The following is a 16,560-nucleotide window of genomic DNA, read 5'->3' as shown; positions in this document are numbered from 1 at the left end:
GGTGTGAAAGCATACCCTATGGTTACTAAATTCCTTTTTTTAAAAAAAATAAATGTTTATTAAGGTTTTACAAAACATAAAAATCATAAAATCACATAAATCAAACAATCACATATAACAAAACAGAAAACAGAAAACAAAAAACACACAGATAGCAAAGAAAAAAAAAGAAGAAAAATCCACTTTTAAATTTCAAAATTCCATATCCCTCTGTCCTGACCTCCTCACATCTCCCTTTTTTGTGTTCCTCTTTATTCCGTCAAATTCAGCAAATTCTAGCCCTCTTTCAAACCTCATTTATAATTATATGTTTCCACTTATTATGTCTCTAATTTCCCTTATCTTGGTCCTTTACTCCACCTTGTATACTTTGACATAATATTGTTCTAGTCATACCCCCCTTCTCCTTTTTAAGATTCTTCTTTTCATAACTCTTTTAACCATATCCCCAATGCCGTGTTACCTTCACATCCCACATCATATTAACACTCTAACATTTTACAATATTTTTGTAAATAATCCTTGAACTTTTTCCAATCCTCTTCCATCAGTTCTTCTCCCTGGTCACGGATTCTGCCGGTCATTTCTGCCATCTCCATATAGTCAATCACTTGCATCTGCCACTCTTCCACGGTGGGTAAATCTTGTATCTTCCAATATTTAGCGAGAAGTATTCTTGCTGCTGTTGTTGCGTACATAAAAAATGTTCTGTCTTTCTTTGGCACCAATTGGCCGACTATGCCCAAAAGGAAGGCCTCTGGTTTCTTAGGAAAGGTAAATTTAAATACCTTCTTCAGTTCATTATATATCATTTCCCAGTAAGCCTTAACCTTTGGGCACGTCCACCAAAGATGAAAGAATGTTCCCTCAGCTTCTTTACATTTCCAGCACTTGTCAGGCAGGTGATAAATTTTTGCAAGCTTAACTGGGGTCATGTACCACCTGTAAATCATTTTCATAATATTCTCCTTTAAGGCATTACATGCCGTAAACTTCATACCGGTGGTCCACAACTGCTCCCAGTCAGCAAACATAATGTTATGACCTATGTCCTGCGCCCATTTAATCATCGCTGATTTGACCGTTTCATCCTGTGTATTCCATTTTAACAGCAAGTTATACATTCTTGACAATATCTTAGTTTTTGGTTCTAGCAATTCTATTTCTAATTTTGATTTCTCCACCTGGAAGCCAATTTTTTTATCCAAATTATAGGCCTCTCTTATTTGATAATAATGAAGCCAATCTCACACTTTATCTTTTAATTTCTCAAAACTCTGCAATTTCAATTTGTCACCTTCTTGCTCCAAAATTTCCCAATATTTTGGCCATTTGGCCTCCATATTGAACTTTTTCTGAGACTTAGCTTCCATTGGCGACAACCACCTTGGGGTTTTACTTTCCAACAAGTCTTTATATCTTATCCAGACATTGAACAATGCTTTCCTGACAATATGGTTTTTAAATACTTTATGTGCTTTAACCTTGTCGTACCACAAATATGCATGCCACCCAAAAACATTATTAAAACCTTCTAAATCCAAAATGTCTGTGTTCTCAAGAAGCAGCCAGTCTTTCAGCCAGCAGAAAGCTGCTGATTCATAGTACAATTTAAAGTCTGGCAGGGCAAATCCACCTCTTTCCTTTACATCAGTTAGTATTTTAAACTTTATTCTAGGCTTCTTGCCCTGCCAGACAAATCTAGAAATATCTCTCTGCCACTTCTTGAAACAATCCATCTTGTCCAAAATTTGCAATGATTGAAACAAAAATAACATTTTTGGCAAAACATTCATCTTTATAGCTGCAATTCGACCCAACAAGGAAAGCTTCAAATTAGACCAAATTTCTAAATCTTTTTTAACTTCTAACCAACATTTCTCATAGTTATCTTTAAATAGGTTCAAATTTTTCGCAGTCATATTAATCCCTAGGTATTTCACTTTCTTAACCACAGTTAAACCTGTTTCATTCTGAAACCTTTCCTTTCCCACTGGTGTTAAATTCTTCTCTAATACTTTAGTTTTTAACTTATTTAATCTAAATCCTGCCACATGACCAAATTCTTTAATCAATTCCAAAGCTCTTTTCGTACTAGATTCTGGCTCCTGTACTGTCAAAACCAAGTCATCTGCAAAGGCTTTCAATTTATATTGTTTAGCTCCGACCTGAATTCCTTTAATAAACCGGTCCCTTCTGATCATGTTCAACAGCACCTCCAGGACCAAAATAAATAATAGTGGAGAGATAGGGCAGCCCTGACGTGTTCCTTTTTCTATCTTAAATTCTTCAGTCACCACATTATTTACTATCAATTTTGCTTTTTGTTCTGAATAGATTGCTTCTATACCGTTTTCGAACCCCTGTCCCACTCCCATCCCTTTAAGATTTTTCTTCATAAAGTTCCAAGAAATATTACCAAAGGCCTTCTCTGCATCAATAAAAATTAGTGCTGCCTTTGTATTAATATTCATTTGCAACAACTCCAAAATGTCAATTATATTCCTTGTATTGTCCGATAAATGTCTGCCTGGGAGAAAGCCTGCCTGATCCTTATGTATTACTTCAGCTAACACTTTTTTAAGTCTATTAGCTAAGATATCTGCAAAAATTTTGTAATCCACATTCAAAAGGGAGATGGGACGGTAGTTCTTTAGTTGTGTCTTTTCAGATTCTGTCTTCGGTATCAATGTGATGTATGCTTCTTTCCACGACTCCGGCGCCTTCTTCCCCTCCATAATCTCATTGCAAACCTCCTTTAATGGTTGAATTAGATAGTCTTTCAAAGTCCTATAATACTTGGAGGTTAGCCCATCCGGCCCTGGAGATTTGCCCAGTTGCATATTCTGAATGGCACCTTCAATCTCAAGTTCTGTAATTTTATGGTTTAATGTTATCTTATTTTCTTGAGATATTTTTTGTAATCCATTTGTTCTTAAAAATTGATCTATATCAGTCTCTTTCTGTGGCCCTTGCGTGTAGAGTTGTTTAAAATATCTCTGGAAACACCTTCTAATCTCCACCGGGTTCTGTATATTTTTCCCTTCAATCTCAAGATTTGTAATCGTATTTAACTTCTGTCTTTTTTTCAACTGCCACGCTAATAATTTTCCACATTTATTAGCAGACTCAAAAGTCTTTTGTCTCATTCGTTTGATTTTCCACTCTACCTCCTGATTAATCAGTTTCATATATTGTACCTGATGTAATTTAATTTCTCTTAAAATCTCTTTTGAGTTTGGTTTTGATCTTAGCTTCTTCTCTCCTTCTTTTATTTTCTCCAAAATCTTTCCTTTTTTCTCATTTTGAGATCTCTTTTTTATTGCATTCTGTTGAATCAAGAACCCTCTCATGACCGCTTTACTTGCGTCCCAGATTACTCTTTTTTCCATCGTAGTTTTCAAATTTACCTCAAAATAGTCTCTCAAGGTCTTTTGGGCCTTCTTTACAATCTCTTGATCTCTTAATAGAGTGTCATTCATCTTCCATCTGAAGGAACCGATAGGTGTTAGTTTCATTTCCATCCTTACAGCATTGTGGTCGGAGCAAGTTTTTGGGCAGATTTCCACCTTTTTTATCTTTGGTGCCAGTCCTCTAGTTGTCCATATTTGGTCAATTCTAGTCCATGTCATTTTGGCTTCAGAAAAGAACGTCCCTTCTCTACCTAGGGGGTTTTTGGTTCTCCAAATATCAATCAAGTCCATATTGTCAGTCAGTTCAAAAAAAGTTTTCGGTAGTCTGCCCTCTTTCGTTACAGTCTGTCTTTGTGCTTTATCCATATTCGTAGATACCACTCCATTCATGTCTCCCATCATAATGATGTTATTGTAATCCATAAAGTCCAACATTGTCTCATGCAACTTCTTGTAAAATTCCGATTTCCCCTCATTTGGCGCATAAATTCCTAAAATCAAAAAATTTTCTCCTTGAGTTTGAATTTCAATTGCCAGGATCCTTCCCTGCTCATCTTTAAAAAGAAATTTTGGTGATAGGCTTTCTTTTGCGTAGATAACCACTCCTCTCTTCTTTACTTTGTCTGATGAAATAAATTCTTGGCCTAATTTTTTATTTATTAAAACTTTCCTATGAAGCCTAATCACATGTGTTTCCTGCAAGCAAATTATGTCCAATTGTTCCTTTTTTAATAGGTGAAAGATTTTCCTCCTCTTTTCCGGGGAATTCAACCCATGAATATTCCAACTTAATAGTTGCAGGGACATGTTGAAGTAGTTCTATTTTCCTCCTGTTGCTCCCAAAAGTGGTGTCTCTTTCTCAGGGTCTTTCAAACCCCCAGGTGTAGGTATTGAACTTAATAGTCCAGGTCCTAAGTCTCTTGTTTCTTCTTCGATCCCTTTCTGAAGGTCTTCTCCGTAGTCCTTCAAAAAATTTTCCTTGTCTTCTACAGATTTAATTTTAACTTTTTTCCCTTTAAAAGTAAAGGACATCCCCTGGGGGAATTCCCATCTGAAGATAATTCTGTTACTTCTCAGTAGTGTCACCAGATCTCCGTAGTTAGCTCTAAGGTCAAGCAGATGTTTCGGAATATCCTTGTAAATTTCCACCCTTGAGTCTTTGATCTCTATAGGCTTCTTAAAGTGCGCACTCAGAATCTTATCTCTTTCTTCCTTCGTTCTGAGGGAGATCAGACAGTCTCTCGACTTAATCTTCCTCCCTCCCTTTCCCAATCTGAATGCACTTACGATTTTAAAGTCCTTCTCCTCTTCCAGAGACCAAAATTCTGCAAATTCCTTTGTCAAATAATTAGTTAGGTCCTCTTTATCACTTTCAGGTACTGACCTTATTCTCAAGTTATTTTCTTTATTTTTTAACTCTATCATAGACAGAAGTGCCTGATGTTCCCCTATCTGTTTACGCATAGGTTTAATTTCTTCTTGAACTTCCTCAACTTTCTGCTTGGCCTCCTCAGCTGTTTTACGATTTGCAGTAGTGTCTTCCAATAGTTTCCCAATGGTTTGCGCACTTAAATTAACTTGCTGAGTCAGATTGTTGATGCTAGCAGTATTTTGGTCTATTTTGGCTGACTGGTCAGTCACTTGCTTGCTTAGACCCTCCAATTTTTCAAAAATTTTATTTAACACTGAAGTAAAGTCCCCTCCTGAGGCCATTCCTTCAGGCCTAGTTTGGTCTAAATCTTCCTCTTGTGTCACAGAAATCGTGGGAACAGATGATCTGCGAAGCTGTGAAGTTATGGTAGTCTGCAGTGTTTTGGCTTTAGCTGATCTTGTCTTCCCACTCATCCCACTTCTTGTCTATGCGTCAAGGTCAGTCCCACAGTCTGCTTTTCTCTTGGAAATCCCCAAATCCACAGATGGAAAATTCCCCCAGTGTGTTGTCAAACTTCAATACACCACTAGAGGGACACTATGTTTAAAGATGTCGCAGTTAGTAAAGTTTTCCCCAAAGTCACAAAGTACCCCCAACAAGTTAACAGTAGCCAGTTACCAAAGTACCTTCAGAATCCTTTAAAATCCTTTGAGTTTTCACGAAGTTGCTCATAAAGAGTTACAATGTCCCAAAAGAAACGTGCGAGATACAATATAACAGTTCCAAACAGCCTTCTAGTTCCAAAGTTGACAGCCCGATAACCGGGAGTTCAGTTATTTTATAAATCCAGAAACGAAGAGGAAAGAGCCAATTTTCACTTTCTCCACCCCAGATAAATTGAGGTGGGGTCTTCTGCTTGATGTGCAAGTTTAATTTTTTTAAGCTCCCAAATCCAGAGCATAGGTTGTTTAAACGTCGTTGCTTTAGTCTTTAAACAAAGCCGAGAGACGGACTTCCTGGTTGCGTCTCCCGCTTGTATGCCAAATTGATTTATTTGTAATCCCAATTCAATCACCTACTCACGGGTAGTAGTTTTCTTTTCAGCCGAATGGTCCCAGGAAAAGGGTCAGCGCTCACCAACAGCAGCTTTGCGGCTTCACCCCACAGAAAGAGCGATCGACTCACAGCACCGCGCCAACCCCGTCACGCTCCGGAGCCCCTTGCGGGGTCCCTTTGCGTTTTCGGGGGGCGCTAAAGGTGCCCGCCGAGTCCCACGACCACAGGCTATCACTGCCTGTGGGTTTCCGACGAGGGTCTCCGCTTCGCCGTAGCGGACGACCCGTTTCTGCGGAGCTTCCCCTTCACAAATGAAAGGGAACCGCCATTGCCGTTCGCGCCGCCCCCGGAAGTCTATGGTTACTAAATTCCTTAGCCCACAAGTGCACCGCCACCACGATCGGGAAGAATTCCAGGAAGGTTAAATCTCTGTTTATGGCCCCCCCCCGCCAGGCTGCGGGCCAGCGCTGGGCACACCATTGCCCCCTGAAATAAACACCGAACCCAAGAGAGCCTGAAGCGTCTGAGTGCACCTGAAAGTCAACTTGCAGCGACATGTTATCCTGCCACAAGGAAATTCCGTTATAACTTCAACCAGACTTCCAGATCGGATTTTACCTCTTTTGATAGGCGAACCCTGTGATGAGGGGATCGCAGACCTGCTGACAGCCTCGTGAGGCGGCCACAGAATGGGCGGCCAGGGGAAACCACTCGGCAAGCAAAGTTTAAATGGCCTAACAGTGACTGAATCTGCCTGAGGGTAACTTTTCATAGGGGGAGAAGTTGCCGAATAAGGTCCCCGAGCGCAATTAATTTTTCTCTGGGCAGTTTAGAGGTTTAGGTGACAGTGTCCAATTCAGTACCCAAGTAAACCATTGTTGTAGCTGGGCCCTCCGTTTTGTCTGCTGCTAGAGGTATGCCCAACTCCCCCGCTAAAGATGTGAAGGCTTCAAGAAGTTCCGTGCACTTATGTCTACTATCAGCTACGAGGATAAAGTCGTCCAAGTAGTGCGACACACCCTCAGAGCCTGTTCTAAAGCGAAGCGCCCAGTCCAGGAAGGTACTAAATGCCTCAAAGGCTGCACAGGCCACTGAGCAACCCATGGGCATTGCCTTGTCCACGAAATAAGCCCCCTCAAATTTGAAACCCAGCCACCGGAAGTCTTCCGGGTGTACTGGCAGGAGTCTGAAGGCAGACTCAATGTCACATTTAGCCAGCAGCGCACCGTTTCCGAATTTGAGAATCAGTTTAACCGCTTGATAAAAGGAGGCATACCTCACAGAGCAAAGTTCCTGGGGTATCACATCATTGACAGACCCTCTTTTTGGGTAGGATAGGTTGTGAATCATGCGAAACTCACTGGGCGCTTTTTTGGGGACGATGCCTAATGGGGATATATGGAGACCCTCTATGGGAGGGACGGAAAAGGGGCCAGCTACCCTTCCTGCTTTAATTTCCTTACAAATTTTCTTTTGCGCAACCTCAGGCATCTCCCTTACCGATTTTTGATTTGGTGGGTCCTGAATTGGGGGGGAAAGCTACCGGAATCCTAAAACCAGCACTAATTCCTTCCCACAGATACAAAGCAGCTGTTCTGTTGGGATAAAGAACCAAAAGGGTTTTTAATGGGGTCAGCTTAATAGGAGAAAACACCAGGCCAAGATCAAAATTACTGTCGGTTTCCCTGAGGTCCAAATGGAGCTCCATGGCCTCCCCTGGCACCCTGGTTGGTGAAGCCTCTCCCGCCCTGGAAGGGCTGCCTCCCTTTGATGCAGGCAGTGGCTGGGTGGTTTCCGAGGCATTTCTTGCACTCGTGGCTATACTTACAGATAGGCCTCACACAAACCCCTTTGTTGAATTGCCAGCACAGCCGTCTCTGTTTTGCGTTGGTCTTCCCGAATTTAGACGATTCCTGGGACTTCTTTTCTACATAGGGACCAACGTGCTCCATCCAATAGTTTTGATCCCTCAGGTCCCAACGTGTAGAAGATAACAGAGAAGCGTTTCTGTGGAAATCTTCACCATCATTTAGTACCGCGGTCTCCCCCGCCAATTCTCGCGCCCTCCTAACATGGGCCAGGTAAGCAATTAAATGCATAGCGCGTTTGGGATAAGCCGCACTGACCACGCCCATGAACACCTGGAACCCGTCCAGCCAATTTTCGAAATTACGTTCGGCTCTGGGTGTTCTGTACCTTCGCTTCCCATAGCTACGCTTCTTTTCCTCTTTACCGGTCATCTTAGCTGGTGGTAACAAAGTGAATATGTCAATAAAGTCACCGTTAAGTATCTTAGTTCTCTTTCTTTGAGATAAGTGATTCCCAAGAATAAAATCGGTAGACAGGTTTGTGGATGTTTTTACGTCCGGAACTAATGCACCGTCCTTCCACTCCAAGGAGCCATTGAAGGACTTGCGGTATGAGTTAGCCCTCCTTTCGTGCACCCACAAAGGGAGACCTGAACTATCCTCCCCGTGGCCCCAGTACTCCTCCATAGGAGTATCGCTATCTGAGTCAGATGAAGAGGTACCTGATTCATCCTCCGATTCAGACCGCTTACTCTTCTTGCTCTTCTTTGATGTATGCTTCCTCTTTTCTTTCCTCTTCCCTGATTGGCCATCCAGCGGAGCTTGTGGCGGAATGTTGGGCACCTGTGCGTCTTGCTGCTCCTGCGCTTCCTCATCCGAAGAGGAACCTGAGGCGCCCTCAGCTGGTGCCGCTTGCGGTGGTGGGTTCTGAAAAACACTAGGGAGACCTACGTCCTTTTGTGAGTTAGTAGTACTTGAACCCTGAATACTTGCCTTGCCCTTCTTGCCACCCTTCTGACCCCCTTTTGACTTGCCTGAGCTGGAGGACTGTGATCACGTATTGGGCCGGTCTGTTGAGTCATTGCTTGCCCTCAGCGCTGCCGCGCTGGCTGCATAGGTCCTGGGGCATTCCGAATCGCAAGGGGGTGTATCCAGCATGCAGTCTTGCGAGGGTGCCACCGCCACCTGGCCTGCAGGCTTGCATTGCCTATAAAACACCTCAAAAGCAGTGAAGAACTGGGCAAATGCCTGCGGGTTACATGGCATTACCAAGGCCTGAGACCCTTCCTGGTTCCCTTGTGCCACCCCCAGAAACAGCGGAGTTCTGTTGGTTTTCTTGAGCAGACATAGTTGGAGTTCGGTACCCTTAATAACCTAGTTCAGTAAAATAAACGCCAACTGGTTTAGATTTCTATGCGCAAGATGCAAGATTGCAGCCTAGTTCAGTAATGTCTGCACTGGAAATTTTAAAAGAAAACCAAAGATGCCTACCCAAACCTCAATCAATTTTAATTAGGTACCAGAATGCTCAGAGTAATGTTAATCCCTGCTGGAGGCCAAAGCTATGAGCTGACACTAAAGTAAAAGGAAAAAACAAAGAAGCCTGCCCTGTCCTCACCAATGTATTTTGATAGAACTATAAGGTAGAACTATAAATTAGATCCCCGAGATGCAGCAGTGAGGAGGTGCTCTGATAACAAGGTCAAGAAGGGTAGCGATTAAATTAGACTAGTGAAATATTAAGCAAAATTTAATTGAAATTAAACTAATGAATTGTCAACCAAAGATGAGAAACCCCCCGGGGCCCTTGTGCACTGTAAATAGAGTACCCAAATGAATTATTAGGTAAATGAGAAGCTCCCTTGCGCCCTTATGCACTTTATTGAAGATGAAAAGAGTGAATTATTTAGTACAATGAATTATTTAGTCCAATGAGAACCCCCAATTATAAATGTTGAGGCAGTGAATTAAATTAAATAGCTATTGAATAACTAATGCAAAGAATAATATAACAAAGGATCCTGCAGCCTTTATGCAGCTTTAATCAATTCCTCACAAAGAATTTCCTCAGATGCAGCTGTATAAATTCTTAAATGATGCCAGTAGAAAAGCAGCCAACCCCCAGAAAGAGGCTATTGCCTGAAGCCGACCGCACGCTGAGCTAAACACCTAAATTCCCAGTAGTAATTTCAACCTGCACCTCTCACTACCAGAAAGGCAGACGCAATTTAAAGCCGGTAGCCCTTTCCCTCATCTACCGCGAGGGACGGCTTAATATTCTTTGAGGTGGGGGGGCGGGGTGGCTTAATTAATTCCTCCCGAAAACTTCTGTTTCTATTCCTTAATTAGCTACTGCTGTGTCAAAATTAGAATTGTAGTAAAACTGCAAAGCAAACGACACCGGGAAGGGGTAGACGCTATTCGAAGAAGCCAGCCCTTTGTTTGATGTAAGGCTCCTGGGGGGGGGGGTAGTGCAGCTGCCAAGCAGCCCGCTTTTAAAAAGCAGGATGACAGAAACCAAGGGGCGGCCGCTGCCTGCGTTAATATCCCACAGAATGCTATCCAAAGGAAACGGTAACTGTTATCCTAGCTGTGTCCGATTAAGCTTAAAAGGGGCTTGCGGAGAAATAATTCCCACGTGGAATTGCCTATAGTAAAATGGCGGCCGCCTGAAGCCCTGTGATCGGACCACGTGGTCATTTAAAAATTGCGGCCGGGACAGGCTGGTAACTAAGCAACCGAGCAGCCTTTTTAAACCTAAATTTCAGAGAAAATTAAAGCTGGCAGAAAGCAAGTGTTGGCCCGTGGTAAGCCCGCACACCCCCCAGAAGGGTAATGCCGCTGAAGCGACGAAAGCTAGCAGCGACCAACGCCGACAAAACAAGCCCCGTGAGCGCAAAACCAGCAGCGATCCATGCCGACAACATTAGCCCCCGATACCGCCTCAAACCTCCTTCTTTTTTGCCGTCAAGCCCCCCCCCCCGAGCTCCCAGCAAGGCCCACACAAATATAACAAATCCCCGCTACCGTGGCTGAAATAATAAAACCAAACAACCTGATCTCCGGAGCGATGAATCCTTCCCAGGAAGATGAATGCGGAGATGAGCTCCCAGAAGGTGCAGGGGGCGCTTGCGCCGACAAAGTTCCTTAGCGGCAAAACAACTCGGAGAGTAAGCAAGCAATTCCCCAGCGGTGGAGGCTTCTGCGGCGCTGTTTCCGCCCTGCTAACTGGCGACGGCTGCTGTAGCCGCTGCCTGAAGCGCGAGCGGGCTTGAAGCCAGCAAGAAAGAAGGACCAGGTTCACCGGAGAGTTGGTCGAACCCCGGGGAAGCACGATTCGCACGGCGAAGGAGATGAGCGCCCACGCTGCCTCGCGACCCTGTAAAGAAAAATCTAAACAAGATGACCAATAAGCTAAGCTACCCGATACAAACCTCTAAAAACATGATGGCTCGCGCGGCGAAAAGAGGGCGACTGGCTGGGCGGACGACACGGCCAGGATTCCCTCGTTCTCGCGGGGGCTGCAACCCAGCCCCCGCGCACGTGGGGTGGGCGTGAAGCCCGCAACCCCACCTCCTTGCCAGGTCCCGGAAGTGGCTTTGCAACAATTTGTGAATTTTTGCTTTAAATCCTCATGAAAATACGCTACTGCTTTAGTATGGATCTCTCCAAATGTTTTGTGTTCAGTTTTGACTGTATAGTTTTATGCAAGAAATTCCCCCTTATGTGCATTTTCATTTTATTTTTCACTTATGTGACACATTTTTCTAATACATACATATTGATGCACATTGGCAAGTGATACCCATCAGATGGTAAGTGTTACCCATCAGATCTTCTCTGTTCAGGAAATGGAGGTGTGTTTCTTGGAGCCTGGGAAGCTATTTCTGACCAAGCTGTCAGAATCCGATCGCACCATTGAGTCCCTTTCCTAAGTTTCCACTGAGAACCTCCACTTGGAGACTTACACCATGAAGGTGAGGGAATGCTTCGCAACTCAAACTGAAACAGGGTTTGAAGGCTGTCTGCCACCTTTTTTTGCCCCTCTGGCTGATACTTCTGGTGACCCTAGAGCCTCACTGCTTAGCAACAGGGATGAAGGGCCTGGCAGTCACTGTGGGTAGCAGAATAAGGCATGCTGGAGATAGGAACATAGGAAGCTGACATATTGCGCCATCCCATTGACTGATTTAGCTCAGTATTGTCTACACTGGCTGGCAGCGGCTTTCGACGATTTCAAGTTGGAAGTCTCTCCCAAACTTACCTGGAGATCCCAGGGCTTGAACCTAGGAACATGGGGAACTTCCTTATACTGAATCAGAACTATGTGTCTTTCTAACTCAGTATTGTCTACACTGACTGGCAGCAGCTCTCCAGAAAGTCAGGCAAGGGATATTCCCAGCCGTACCTGGAGATGCCAGGGATCAAACCTGGGGCCTTCCGCATGCAAAACAGAAGGGCTGCCGCTCAGCTACAGCGCTTTCCAGGAACACAGAAAGCTGCCTTATACAGAGTCAGACCATTGGTCCATTTAGCTCAGTATTGTCTACACTGACTGACAGCAGCTTTCAAAGGTTTCAAGCAGGGGCATTACCAGCCCTACCTGGAGATGCCAGCAATTGACCCTGGGACCTCCTGCATGCAAAGTAGATGCTCTACTAAGCTACAGCCCTTCCCTCCAAAGGCTGTGACACATGGGCGTAGCCAGGGTGGGTAGAGGGGCAGCTGGCACCCTAAATCAATACAAATCAGTACAAATATGAGGTTCTTCCCCCCCAACAAAAGCCTGCCTCCCCAACAAAAATCCTGGCTACGCCCATGGCAGTGAACAGAACAGTGGGATGGGTTGAAAGGATCTGGCATGCCAACAAAGATCATAGAACAGACTTCATCTTTTCCTTGATAACTTTTAAACAACATAGGGTTCCACCTCAGCTCCCCTATGTGGAATTCACATCCCATTTCTACCTTGCAGGACTTTGAGAGAATGTGGAACCTTGTCTCCAAGGAGACCTTAAAAAGAAGGCAGCTGGACAAAGCCTTACTCAAGGCAGAGGTAGATCGAACTGAACGGGTAAGTACAAGAAGATGCTAACAGAGAGTACATGAATGATTGTGGGGGGTGCTGCTGTATGCTTGTTACCCAGAAGGAAATGCAGCCTTTGGAGCTGGAAAAAGTTCCCCATCCCTGCTATGGCTCCTTGAAATGGTCAGAAATAGTTGTTTCTTGCTGGCCTCTTCAGTGAGATGGTGGAGGTTGGTCTCTTTAGGTGAATGGGGCATTGCCTCACCACTCTCATTCTGTCTTCAGCCAATTCGCACCTGCCTTCCTCCTTACTTACAATGAGTCTAGGGGGTTGCCCCAGCTGTTAGCTTCCTCCTGCATAGACTCAAAGTGCCCCTTGTGGAACTCATTGGGGAGAATGATGAGAATAAAAGCTAGAATTGGTTGGCTCTGCCTGTCATTGACTCTGGTTCTACTTATCATTGGCTATGGCTCTGCATATCTACAGCTTGCATCCCTGCATTCCACCTCACCCTTGGCCACCGGTTACCACTGGCTGAGTAGCCCAGTGGGGTGGTCCCCCAGCATGTCCCTAGCAATCTCAGCAGAGAGGTGTCCTCACCATCCTGAACACTTTTCTTACCCCCTTCCTCTGCTTTGGTTTCCAGATCAAACTTTTGTTGAACAAAAATAATAAGATCCTGGATGACATTTCCTATTTCCTACCCTCTGATGTCCACAGGTTCATTCGCAAGGAAGCCATGGTAAAACCTTTCTGCTTGATACCTGAAATTATCCAGTAAGATAACCACAGGTTTTGCTTGATCCCACCCCCACCCCTGTAATTCGGAAATGATTGAAAGTGGGCATATTTGCAAACCTAATTTGGGTAGCAGAATTGGGCATTTTAAAATAAAATTGTGGTGTGTGTGTGTGTGTGTGAGAGAGAGAGAAAGAGAGAGAGAGAGAGAGAGAAAGAAAGAAAGAAAGAAAGAAAGAAAGAAAGAAAGAAAGAAAGAAAGAAAGAAAGAAAGAAAGAGAGAGAGTGGATATGTGCAAGATTAGCACAGCAACCAGGAAAGAGGGATGGGATCCCTGAGACATTGTACGTGAAAGGAGCAGAGAGACAAGAGAAGGACAGGTTTGCCCTGGTGTCCCCAGCACAGCACCAAGGGTGCACGGGTGCCTGTGATACCTCAAAACCCTCTGCACTCTTCCTCTCCACTTCTTTTTTTTATCAGAAACTATCTTTTCCCCCTCTTTGGAAGTGAGAAAGGAGTGAAGACAGCAGACTGACCAAGAGGGGAGGAGGAACCTACTCTGGGCATCTCTGCTTTCTGCCCCATGAAATCCCAGTGGGTTACCAACCACCATTGTAATGGCACCAGAGAACAATTAACGGATGTGTCTAGCTAAGATTTATTCAGAGTAGACTCCTTTAGATTACTGTACCTAAATTTGTCTTGCCCATCATGTCCTCTGGGTTGAACTAACTGATCTGAAGTCTTCATCTCCCTGAGAAAGAGAGATTCCCTTGCTACTCTCATCTACATCTTCCAATTCCAGATGATCAACCAAGCCCTGCTGGCCAATCGGAGGGCAATAGCCAAGCTCTTTGTCAACCTGATGGAGGCAGACCTGAAAGGAGACATCTTCTATCATCGCAAACTGGAGGAGAGAATAAAGAGCTGGAGAGCCAAATGGAAGCAGAAAATAATTTAGTTTCAGGTCTGAAATTTCATTTATTTATTTATTTAGAGTATTTGTACTTTGCTCTTTATGCAAAAGTGGTTCCCAGGTTTGCATACAATTGGTTAAAACAAGACAGTCCTGTCCTCAGGCTTCACAACACACAAGGAGAAAGGGAGAGGGTGGGAAATCAAGCTCGGGAACCAGTTCTTAAACAGTTGTTTTTATAATGGCCAGCTATCAGAGTTCACAGATAGAAGATGCTTAACAGAGCTGGTCTTTTGGTGAACTCTGCTTCTCATCTCTCCCACTGAGGCAGACTGATTGAATGGTTGCTCCCAGATGGCAGTTCGGGGGAAAGGAGGCATGAAGGAGCAGGAGATTTGGGCAGTATAAGATGGGTGTGGCTTTTCAATTACACAGTATCCCTTGCAAAAAGGAAAGCCCACATTTAATCTAATGTTTCCTTGTCTTGTCCTATAGACAGTTCATGGAAAGTGAAAGAATATGGCACCCGAGTGCTGTGAATGTGGAGCTGGAGAACATGCTACAAGATCAAGAATTACTCACTGAGAAAAGAACAGCACTGTTATATTCTCTGGGGTAGGTGAACAGGAGAGTAAAATGCAACTTCTAATTCCTAAGAATGTAAGAATAGCCTCACTGCTGGATCAGGCCAAAGATGCTTTTATTCCAGTATCCTGTTGTAATAGGAGCCAACCAGTTGCACCGCGGGAAGCTCACAAGCAGGACCTGAGCATAACAGCAACGGGACTGAATGGGGGGGGGGGGACCTTTTTTACTTTCCTTCTATGTGATTTACAAGAACCCCTCCTCATTAGAATTGTCGGTTGAACTGACCCAAGCAGGATGATTAAGGTCTGTGTGGAGATAAACTTTAACCAAAAGTATGCTTTATGGAGATCGAGAAGCAATAAGAGCTTTTGGGAATGGCGCAGCAATTAATTCGGAGTCGCCATCTTGCCAAAGGATTTATAGCCGGGAGGAAGAATGGACTTGTTTTCAGACTGCATTCCTAGTGAATCTCCTCAGAGGTTTTGAGAAATGAGGCAGATTGGTGAAGATTAATGACACTAAGACTGTTTTGATGTATGGAAGTGATGTTATATGGAAAACGTCTGGATATGGCTACTGGATGAAAAATAATAATATCCACGCAGGATTACAAACTGTTCTAACCAGCTTGCGGAGACTATAAGAGGTCACAAAGAGAAAGGAAAAATATATGAAAATAACAACAAGAGATGTGGAAAAACAATAAGAAAGGACTGGATAGTACTGTGAACATCATAAGGTTAGATTTGTGGACATTAAAACAGCAGTAAGAAGCAAGAAGTTGATTGGATCCCCTTCGGAACTTGAAATATGGGTACCCCCAACAAAAATTTAAAATTCGGCTGTGTAATTTGGAATTTATATAATTTGGTTTGATTTGATGTGATTGGTCAGTTAATAAAAAATTATTCTTAAAAAAAAGAGCATAACAGCAACTCTCCCCTTATGATTACCAGCAATTGGTGTTCAGAGGCATATTACCTCCCACAGTGGAGACAGAACAAAGCCACCCTGGCTTGTTCTAGGGATGTTTTGATGGTGTCAAATTATGAGTGGTTGGCAGATGTGGGTGTAGGCCAGGGACTTTAACATTTTACTTCCCCCTATGGTCCCAAACCATATTGTTCCCACCTCCCATGCCAGCAATTTGCACAGGACTTTTTCCTTATGCAACCTGCATGGGGGGGGGGGACTCCAAATTGGGGCTGTGGGGGCGGAGGCAGTGGCAGAACTTCATGCTCCAGCACCAGGGGGCGAGGCGGAGAGCAGGCGGGGATGAGGCTGGCACACATCCCAGGGGCGTGGCACACCGCCTGTGGGGGCGTGGTGCCCAGCACAGGCGGGGGTGCAGCCACGATGGCACCCTACCGGGATCACGCTGCCGGGGGCGGTGCACTCCCCCCGCACTCCTCTTCCTCCACCACTGGGCGGAGGGCATCCAATGTTGTCAGTTTGTGTAAAACAAACAACCACCTGCACATATAAAAGCAAATATACAACTTTTATCAACCTGGGCTGTATCCAGTGTTAGCCATAATCAAAGTAAGCCCACTGAAGTTAATAGACATGACAGATTTAGACCCATTAGTTTCCGTGGGCCTACCCAGTGAGTATAGAATCATAGAATTGTAGAGTTAAAAG

The 16,560-nt window shown here is 44.1% G+C and overlaps 1 protein-coding gene and 1 long non-coding RNA gene across 3 annotated transcripts in view; one reads left to right on the top strand and one right to left on the bottom strand.

The window, feature by feature from the left end:
* The window catches only part of LOC128405964 (mediator of RNA polymerase II transcription subunit 22-like), a 167,361-nt gene that overhangs the window by 114,564 nt on the left and 36,237 nt on the right, over positions 1-16,560 (bottom strand). The window lies entirely within an intron of this gene.
* LOC128405966 (uncharacterized) lies at positions 12,678-14,295 on the top strand. Its single transcript, XR_008328387.1, has 3 exons — positions 12,678-12,723; positions 13,323-13,418; positions 14,221-14,295. It is a non-coding gene; the product is annotated as an uncharacterized LOC128405966 (long non-coding RNA).

The sequence above is a fragment of the Podarcis raffonei genome, chromosome W (assembly GCF_027172205.1).
Source record: "Podarcis raffonei isolate rPodRaf1 chromosome W, rPodRaf1.pri, whole genome shotgun sequence".
Lineage (NCBI taxonomy): Eukaryota > Metazoa > Chordata > Lepidosauria > Squamata > Lacertidae > Podarcis > Podarcis raffonei.
Note: the sequence above shows the minus strand (reverse complement) of the source record. Positions and strands in the feature narration are given on the sequence as shown.